The sequence below is a fragment of the Nomascus leucogenys genome, chromosome 17 (genome assembly GCF_006542625.1).
Source record: "Nomascus leucogenys isolate Asia chromosome 17, Asia_NLE_v1, whole genome shotgun sequence".
NCBI classification, from domain to species: domain Eukaryota; kingdom Metazoa; phylum Chordata; class Mammalia; order Primates; family Hylobatidae; genus Nomascus; species Nomascus leucogenys.
The window spans coordinates 45,754,107-45,764,697 of NC_044397.1; the positions used below are offsets into that span (position 1 = coordinate 45,754,107).

The 10,591-nt window shown below is 47.0% G+C and overlaps 1 protein-coding gene across 2 annotated transcripts in view; it reads right to left on the reverse strand.

Annotated features, from left to right (window-relative positions):
• CALN1 (calneuron 1) overlaps positions 1–7,466 on the reverse strand; it is a 670,983-nt gene extending 663,517 nt beyond the window's left edge. Inside the window, exon 1 of one of the 2 annotated variants that reach the window (XM_030796752.1) lies at positions 7,259–7,466. The gene's annotated coding sequence lies outside the window, so the exon portion shown is untranslated. The remainder of the gene's footprint in view (positions 1–7,258) is intronic. The other variant, XM_030796756.1, reaches the window with a different exon arrangement.
• Between the last annotated feature and the right edge of the window lie 3,125 nt (positions 7,467–10,591).

A 10,591-nucleotide genomic window follows, 5' to 3' on the forward strand; every position in this document is an offset into this window, starting at 1 on the left:
CACATTGAGGAGGCTGAGGAGGAGGAAGAAAAAGAGGGGTTGGTCTTTCTGTCTCAGGGGTGGTAGAGGCAGAAAGAGATCCATGTATAAGTGGCCCCTTACAGTTCCAACCCAAATTATTCAAGGATCAGCTGTATTCTTTTAGAATTAAATGCCGGAAAGCTTTGGTTTTCCTTAAGGAACTAGCATATCATCTCACGTACAACAAAACTCAGAAAGCAATTCCCAAAACAGTTTAAAACAGACAAATGGTTAATGTCAGTCCCTGGAGAGAGACCCAACTGGAAATTATCACAGGGGTGGCACTAGGGTGCAGACCATGTCCTATTTCTTGGTCTGGGTCCTGGTTAGGTAGCACCCAGAATACCCAAAACCCAAAGATGTATTGACCTATACAGTGATGATCTCAGAGCATTGGTAAATTTTTTTAAGAAATCCCCATTTTCTGTTTTCTGACCAGAAAGTTCTGATCAGATTAGAGGCTCAATTATATTCTTATACAGTTTTATGACCAGCCAGGCACAGGGGCTCATGTCTGTAATCTCTATACTTTGGGAGGCCAAAGTGGGAGGATCACTCGAGGCCAGAAGTTTAAGACCAGCCTGGACAACATAGTGAGATTTTGTCTCTCAAAAATAAAATAAAATAGAATCTGGCCAGACACAGTGGCTCAAGCCTGTAATCCCAGCACTTTGGAAGGCTGAGGCAGGCGGATCACTTGAGGCCAGGAGTTCAAGATCAGCCTGGTCAATATGAGGAAACCCCATCTCTACTAAAAATACAAAACTTAGCTGGGTGTGGTGGCTTATGCCTGTAATCGCAGCTACTCTGGAGGCTGAAACAGGAGAATCGCTTGAACCCGGGAGGCAGAGGTTGCAGTGAGCTGAGATTGCACCACTGCACTCCAGCCTCAGCAACAGAGCGAGACTCTGTCTCAAAAACAAACAATAATAATAATACCATGGAATCTTATGACCTTTATTTCCACATTCTGTTTTTTGTACTGATCTTGCTCCTCTGTTCTAAATTGTATTTTAGAATACAAATACAAATTTTTTGGTACAAAATTTTTTATGTTTAGTTTATGATCATCTATTCTATATTTCACTATAAATACATGTCAAAAAATGCTATCCAAAATGCTTTATGGAAGTAGACAAGGTGTAAATAAATATTCTTTCAAGTAGGGTAAAATCTGTCTTTTGTTTCCATGTTCTTTACTCCTGGTATGCAGCAGTTGTTTGATTAATGCCAAAAGAAATAAAAGTTTATCTGTGAAGAAAAAGAGAACAAGAGAGCAAAAGCTAAAGGAGTCGGTAGGAGCTAAGGGAAGGTTCTTTTTAAGATGAGAAAGATCTGAGCAGACCTACAGGGAGGTGGGAAGAAGCCAGGAGAAAGGAATAAATTAAAAATTAGGAGAATGAGGGCCAGGCACGGTGACTCATGCCTGTAATCCCAGCACTTTGGGAGGCCAAGATAGGAGGATCACCTGAGTTTAGGAGTTTGAGACCAGCCTGACCAACAGAATGAAACCCCGTCTCTACTAAAAATATAAAAATTAGTCAGGCATGGTGGCATGTGCCTATAATCCCAGCTACTTGGGAGACTGAGGCAGGAAAATCTCTTGAACCCTGGAGGCGGAGTTTGCAGTGAGCCAGGATTGCACCATTGCACTCCAGCCTGAGCAACAGAGTGAGACTCCATCTCAAAACAAAAATTGGGAGGATGAGCTATGAGTCTTGTTCCCAGGAGAGACGAGGATGTAGAATGTACAAACGGGGCGAATCGTCTTGAAAGAGGAAGAAGGAAGACACCTCCTTCTCAATCTCCTGGTTTGGGTTTCTGGTCATCTTTTTAACCTGTAAATAGCTGTGATGCCTCAGAACTCAGTTCTTCGTCTCTTCCATCTCCCGATGATCTCATCTGAGATGGCTTTAAATACCATCTGTACTCTGATGATTCCCAAGGCTGTCTCCAGCCCAAATCTCTCCCGTGAACCCAGGACTGCCCACTCAACATCTCCACCGGGAGCCTCAACAGACGTCTCCAATTTAACATGAGAAACACCCGACTCCTGCTCTCCTCCCAAACCTGCTCCACCCACAGCTGTCCCCGTCTCAGGCCAAGGAAGCTTGAGTCATCCTCCACTCATCTCACACAACTCTCCAACCCATCAACACATCCCATTGCCTCCATCCTGAAAAAAAACAAAAAGTTCAGAACCCTAGCACTTGGCAGACCTCCACTGGTACCCCACTGGCCAGCCACCATCACCTCTCACCTTGATTAAATGTTCACCCCCTAGCTGACCTTTCTGCTCCCACCTTGGCCACCCACAATCTTTCCTCAACACAGCAGTGAGGAGGATCATTTAAAAATGTTTCGCCTCTTCTCAGAGCCCAGCGCTGGCTCCTGCCTCACTCAAAGCAAAAGCCAAAGTTCTTACAACGCCTCCAAGAGTTTTCATTCTGCTGCCACCTTTATTTATTCAGGATTGCGTTTTATTTAGGATTGCACTTTCTTAAAGGCTGCACTTATTTAGTATTGTACTTTATTTAGGGTTGCAGTTATTTAGGATTGGACTTTATTAAGGGTTGCACTTATTCAGGATTGCACTTTATTCAGGATTGCAATTATTTAGGATTGCACTTTATTAAGGGTTGCACTTAGGATTGCACTGTATGTAGGGTTGCACTTGTTTAGGATTGCACTCTATGTAGGGTTGCACTTATTTAGGATTGCACTCTATGTAGGGTTGCACTTGTTTAGGATTGCATTTTATTAAGGGTTGCAATTATTTGGGTCTGGACTTTATTAAGAGTTGCGCTTATTTAGGATTGCACTTTATGTAGGGTTGCACTTGTTTAAGATTGCACTTTATTAAGGGTTGCACTTGTTTAGGATTGCACTTTATGTAGGGTTGCACTTATTTAGGATTGCATTTTATTAAGGGTTGCAATTATTTAGGATTGCACTCTATGTAGGGTTGCACTTATTTAGGATTGCATTTTATTAAGGGTTGCAATTATTTGGGTCTGGACTTTATTAAGAGTTGCGCTTATTTAGGATTGCTCTTTATGTAGGGTTGCACTTATTTAGGATTGCATTTTATTAAGGGTTGCGCTTATTTAGGATTGCATTTTATTAAGGGTTGCAATTATTTAGGATTGCACTCTATGTAGGGTTGCACTTATTTAGGATTGCATTTTATTAAGGGTTGCGCTTATTTAGGATTGCACTTTATGTAGGGTTGCACTTGTTTAGGATTGCACTTTGTTAAGGGTTATGCTTATTTAGGATTGAGCATTATTAAGGGTTGCACACACACACCCATGCCTCATCACTGTCTCAGGACCTCATCCTCCTCCTCGGCTGTATTTCTCTCCAGAGCGTGTGTCACCGTGTGACGTGCTATGTACAATTTACCTTTCATGGCTTATTTTTTTGTCTTCTTCACTGCCTGCAAGTTCTGCAAGAGCAGGGGATTTTGTGTGTTGTGTTCACCGCTGCATCCAGGTGCATAGGACACAGTTTGGTAAAGGATCGATGCTCAGTGCGTATTTGTTCCATTCAATTTTCCCAAGTGATTCCGTTGCTTAAAATCCTTCAGTGACTCCATCTCCTTCAAAATGAAGTCCCCTCCTTTCACGCACCCAGGGTCCTTTAGGATCTAACCCCTGTCTCCTCTCCGGCTTCTTCTTTTATCACATTGCCTCCCATAATGGTCAGACAGATTTGCTGCCACTCCCTCGAGTGTTGCTTTCACCTCTGTTCTTTGCATGTGTAATTTCTTCAGCCTAGGATGATACTTCATAGCCACCTCTGTCGGGACTCAGTTTGGGGATCATCTACTTGAAAGAAGCCTTTCCCAAGGCCAAGATCATCATCCTCCCATGATCCACTAGACTCGTGCCTCACGTATCCTATGACACACACTATTTACCCCCATCCCTTTACTTGAGAATAGGGGGCAGCTAATCTCACGTGGGTTCCTCCAACCCCTAGCTAGAGAGACCCTCTGCAAATGTTAGGTGGTGATATTCACTTTTATGATCATGATTATCTTTGATCAATTTTTTTATTTTTTTGAGACAGAGTTTCTCCCTTGTTGCCCAGGCTGGAGTGCAGTGGTGCGATCTCTGCTCACTGCAACCTCCGGGAGGTGGAGGATGCAGTGAGCAGAGACCATGCCACTGCACTCCAGCCTGGGTGACAGAGTGAGACTCTGTCTCAAAAACTAAATTAATTAATTTTAAAAAATTATTAAATCAATGACTCTCCCCAGTAGGTATTAAGTGTCTCCACACAAATCAACTTACTCTTTTTTAATGGATTGATATATTGATAGACTCGTACTACGCACCAGAATAGCAGTTGAAGCTCCTCTTTCCATTCAGAGCGGTTCTCCCCTTTCAGAGCCTCTTCTCTTCTTCAAAGCATGGAAAAGAGGAAGTAGCACATGAAGAGGGAAGGCTGCTAGCAATCAGAACGGCTCCCAGGGCATTCCTGCAGTCCGCAGGCACCCGGTACAGGTTCCAGTGCAGGAGACATTTTTTTAATTACAGTTCAAATTTCCCCACAAATGGATCTATCTTAATCCAAATTTATTACAGTCACAGGCTCTTTGATCTAACTGGCTCAGCTGTACTTCTTAAGTAAACTGAGTGAGAATTGGTTTTGCTTAGTCATTAAAAACCACCTATGTTGAAGGTTAAGTGTCCACAGACCGGCGTGTATTCATTCAATAAACTTTTATGTTGTTTCCACATCATGCCAGCCCCTTTGCTAGCTTTTGGGAGAGATAGAGTGACAGGGAGGAGGCCATCCCTGCCCTCAGAAAAGGCACAGTCCAACAGTCAGTACAGGAGTCGCTATAACTATTTAAACAGTCCAATCCTTTGTGTTAATGTTGACTTAAGGCAGTTGCAACTGAAAGAAGAGATACTCCTTTGTACCAGCTACATACACAGACTTCAGCTAAATGACTCCATTTAATCCTGACAATGCTACCATGTTACAGACAGAGAAACTGACGCCCACCTGATGAGATATCAGTAGCCCAGGCTATGTGCTCTTGTGTGGTGAAGCTGAGACTCCAATGAAGGTCTGTTGGTCCCCAAAGTTCATGCCTTTCCTACCACCCTATAAGCTGAGAGCCCACCACGGCCATTAAAGAAACGTCAGTGGAACACAGAACTACACAAAGTTGCCAGATCTAAACTCCATTGGGACCTGTTTACAGCTTCTTGAAAGCCAGCAGCCATCAGTGAATTAAACACACACACACACACACACACACACCCCATTAAGTTGAAAAGAAAATTTGACACAAAAGAACAGTCTACTTAATTACTTATTGTTAATGGGCCCCAGCTGGTACAAAAACACAGTTAGTGACATCTATTTCAAGCCTCTCTTGGCTTCCCCTAGAAAGTGGAAGAAAGGTGTTGACCTTTGGGCCACCAGGCAACAGAAGAAGAGGTGCCTATAGCTGTGTGGATGAACCTTCTCCACTGAATGGTCTGTGAGCTCAAGGAACTCACCCGGCTAACCATAGCCTCAGTCCACATCTATCCTCAGCTCCAGGAGAGAACCTGACCCTCACAGACGAGCTGAGAGCACGACCTTTAAAAAGGACCTCAAACCTCCAAAGCCACCCTCCCCGAAGACTCCTCCCTTTAACCAGCACGACCAAGGCCTCCATGCTGAGTTTCTGCTTGCAGGAAACATCTCTCCCGGGGTTACTTCTTTAGAATCTTTAAATCAACCACACAGATCCACCAATGGGCATGGGGATAAGAATTCATTCCATCAAGAGCTTCACTCATAAGCTCTGAATGGTCTCTCCTAAACCAGAGAGTTTCTGCCACAGCGGAGAGTTTAATGATTCTGATCATACAAAAGGCATTGCACCCCCAGTGTCTGGGAAGCAGACAGGCTGACTTCCGGGACATTCACCCAGAGAAAGTGCCCATCCTTGGCTGGGGGATTGCAAAGAGATTTAGCTGCAAACGCAGTAACTACCGTTCATGGTAAAGGTTCAGGACTCTGCAGGCAATCACTTTGGGGGAAAATCCCTACTCACGTGAGCTGTGTTTTGGCTCAGATCCCTCTCAAGACTTGAACGGGGATGTCAACCATTCAGCGTGTTTTAAAGCCCCTGGAAAATTCAGTAAAAACACTTTCCCTCCCAAGCTCCTCTCCCAGGTGGGGAATTGGAAGTCCTTAGAACCCTGCTCCCAAGCCACAAGAACCCATGCCCCCGGGACCCCCAGAGACGACTGTCACTCAGGCCAATGAAAATGCCTCCCTCTGCCCAAGTCTGACTTTCAGGGATGTCTGTGAAGTCGTGTCAAGCTGATGGAAAGGAAATCTTTCCTTTGGGTATGACTCAGAAAGAGCATTTCACCCAGAAGTCACCCCGTGAGGGTCAAAAACAAATCAATGAAGGATTTGCAGATAGATGTTCTCTGAGCCCAAGTACAATTTACACAATGCAATGTACAAAGAAGATAAATCTACTCCTTCTCTCTGCCAGGCTAGAACAGATTCCTGAATCAAAACAACTCTTTGCCACAGAACCTGAGACTCGGCTAGAAGTGAGTTTCCTCAAAAGGCACAAGGGACAGGGTTAGGAATTCCTGAAGTCATACAGCAAGCATTTGAAAGGAGCAGCATTCAGAGAGTAAAGAGCAGCCTTCAGAGAGTAAAGACGAGGGGAGAATGAGGGCAGGGGCGGGGAGGGAGGACAGGTGTCGGCAAGATGTTCCTCCGGGACGACTTACAGGGAAAGTTGTATGGAATGAGTTTTCCAATAACATAGGAGCACAGCCACACAGCCATGTTCTGACTGAGTGGCAGGGCACCGGTTTGACAGGCAAGTCAAGTCAGGGTTATGCCCTTTTCATTATCTCCAAGGGGAAGGGACCCGGCCGGGAGGAAATGGTTTTGCATGAGCCACAGCTGAAAGAAGCGTGTCTCCCCACTCCTCCAAACCACTTTGACAGCTGGGTGAAGCTAGGGCCAAAACAAACATGCCAAGAGCCACCGCCACCTCCAGATCTCCCTACCCCTCCCCTTCCTCCGAAACCCATCAAAACTTGATTCTGTCTCAACTAAACACAAGCTGGGAAATTGGAGAGGAGGAAGAGGGGAAGAGGAAAAGCAGAAGGGGGAAGGCAGGCAGCATCCATGCAGTCAGTTATATCATTGATTTAGAGCCACACAAGCTTCAGAGTGTCATCGGCAAGGGTCATACCTCCTGCTGATCTCGGGGGAAATTCTCCAGGATCCATGGCTGGGAGTTAAGGAGAATCTCTAAGCCATCAGGAAGGAGCAGGGCACTGCAGCTCCTCAGAATGATGGACCGGGGCGAGCTTTAATTAACAGGGTCTGATGCCTCTTCTTTTTTGGTAACTGAGCAGATTTAAAGGGCTAGAGTCCCAATTTGAAGGGTGCCAGTGCTGCTGCCGTGGCTGCTGCCGTGTCTGCTCTGGCTGCTGCTCCGGCTGCTGGGAAAGCTTCCTGCAGCCCTCTCACTCCAGCATGAAAACGGGGCTGGGAAGGTGGAAAAGTGCAGCCAGAAACACCGGAGTCTCTCGGGCTGCATGGTTTGAATCAGAACCACAGGGCTGTGGACCCGGGCACTGCCTACCCTAGGAAGTACCAAGATCCTGCTCGCTGTCTTCCAGACCGAGGCAAAGAGCTGGGCTCCATGGAGGCAGAGGGCATCGGAGACACCCTCTTCAGACAGGGGGCTGCATGGGACTCTGCCTGGGGAAAGTGGGAAACCTGGTCTGTACTGTGTGTTCCCCTCCTGAGAGCACTGCCACTTATGTAAGCTGCATGCACACACACCTGCCCATGTACACACACACCTGCCATGCACACACCCATGCCTGCCTATTATACATACATACCTGCTCATGCACAAACATGCCTGCCCATACATGTACACACAGCTGCCCATGTACACACACATGCCTGCCTGTGTATATGCATACACATTCCTATGTACACACATACCCACCCATGTACACACACATTCCTGCCCATGCACACACACATGCCTGCCCATGAACACACACACACACACGCCTGCCCATGTAGACACATACACACACGCTTGCCCATGTACACACACACACATGCCTGCCTAGGTATACACATGCCTGCCCATGCACACACACATGCCTGTCCACGAACACACACACACACACACACACACACACACACATGCCTGCTCAGGTACACACATGCCTGCTCATGCACACACACACACATGCCTGCCCATATCACACACACACACCTGCCCCGGTACACACATGTCTGCCCGTGCACACATAGATGCCTGTTCATGCACACACATCTTCCCATGCACACACACCTACTTGCCCACTTTTCCAGACATGTGTCTACAGCCAGCTAGACACACTGCCTGCATATTACAGGCAGATCACCAAGAGAAATAGTTGTGACACAGAGCATGACCAGGAGAGGAACACAGAAAGGTAGCCACAGGGATGAGGGGAAGTGCAAACCTGTGTTGGGAGTTCCTGGCATCTCCAGCTGCCTTTGATAGAGCACGAATCTGTGTCAAGGACAGTTCCTGTGTCAGGGGTAGAGGGTCAGCCTCAGAGACCCCCTTCCCATGCCGCCTCTTTTCACTAGCCCCTGCTTGAGCAGCTGCTCGTCCCTTTGTGAGCCTGTCTTGGCTAAGACCTCCACGCCTCATCCTCACAATAGCTCATTGCACTTGGCATCCCATACTATGGAGTCAGTTTTTCAGAGATATTTCTTTAGTCAATATGGTGGCACCTTGCATGATCTTTTTTTTTTTCTTTTTTTTTGACGGAGTCTTACTCTGTTGCCCAGGCTGGAGTGCTGTGGCATGGTCTCGGCTCACTGCAACCTCCACCTCCTGAGTTCAAGCAGTTTTCCTGCCTTGGCCTCCTGAGTAGCTGGGACTACAGGTGTGCGCCACCATGCTCGGCTAATTTTTTGTATTTTTAGTAGAGACAGGGTTTCACCGTGTTGGCCAGGCTGGTCTCGAACTCCTGACCTCATGATCTGCCCACCTCAGCCTCCCAAAGTGCTGGGATTACAGGCGTGAGCCACTGCACCCGGCCACATGATCTTTTTAATGCCATTTTCCCCTCATAAGCACGTGAAATAAATCCAGCCAGTTGGTGCTCAGAAGCCAGAGGTCTCCAGGGTACATGCCTTGGAGTGAGTGTCAGGGGTGTCCAGGAGGGAGCTGGGCTGTGGTGTCAGAGTGAACCCCAGATCCCATCTCAGCTCTACTAAGAGCATGCATTTGACCCCCTTCCCCTTTTGAGCCTGGGTTTATAATTTAAAAATTAGACAGGGTTGAACTAAGCCAGTAATGCTCTTAACAGAAAGGGAAAGGAAGGAAGGGGATATATGGACTTTTAGAAAGCTTGTCAATTATCTCAGCACCAAGGTTGACCAAATCTTGGCAGATGGGGACGGCGCACTGCAGAGGGCATGCCCTAAAAATCTTGAGAAAATCTGTGCAGGATCATCTCTAAGGACCTCAGAGTCCGTGAGGGACGGAGCAGGAGGCCACAATCTCCCAGATCCTAGCCACTTCTCTAAGAAATGGATCCTGCACTGGGCCAGCTCAGACTGGCAATGTCAGAAAGAGTAGGCTTTCAGCAAAATCCCTGAGCCTCCCCAGCAAACCTCCCTCTGTGCCCACTTTACCCCTCCCTGGCTCACACCCTCAGATGCCCACAGCCCTCACCCCCACTGGCCGCAAAATCTTTGTCAGCAAAGAATGTGCTGTCAGGCCGGGTGCGGTGGCTCACGCCTATAATCCCAGCACTTTGAGAGGCCAAGGTGGGAGGATCACGAGGTCAGGAGATCGAGACCATCCTGGCTAACATGGTGAAACCCCGTCTCTACTAAAAAAAAAACGCAAAAAAATTAGCCGGGCGTGGTGGCGGGCGCCTGTAGTCCCAGCTACTTGGGAGGCTGAGGCAGGAGAATGGTGTGAACCTGGGAGATGGAGCTTGCAGTGAGCCGGCATCACGCCACCACACTCCAGCCTGGGCAACAGAGCAAGACACCGTCTCAAAAAAAAAAAAAAAAAAGAATATTCAGTCAGCTATTTAGGCTGGACACTGTGGCTCACACCTGTAATCCCAACGCTTTGGGTGGCTGATGAGGGAGGATCCCTTGGGGCCAAGAGTTTGGGGCCAGGAGTTTGAAGCCAGGCTGGGCAACATAGCAAGATCCCATCTTTACAAAAAATTTAAAAGCTAGCTGAACATGTTTGTGCATACCTATAGCCTCAGCTACTTGGGAGGCTAAGGCAGGAGGATCACTTGATCCCAGGAGTTCAAGGTTACCGTGAGCCATGATGGTGCCACTGTACTCCAGCCTGGGCAACAGAGTAAGCTCTTGTCTTTAAAAATAAAAATAAGAATCTGCCATCACCCATTCAGACATCAGTTACATGCAATTTCTTGTCCTCCATTTTCCGAGGAGATTTGCATATTGCATCTTCTCTTCTCCTTAAAGAAAGGTGTGGGAAATAATGAGGTTGTAAGTGGGGGATGTACACCTG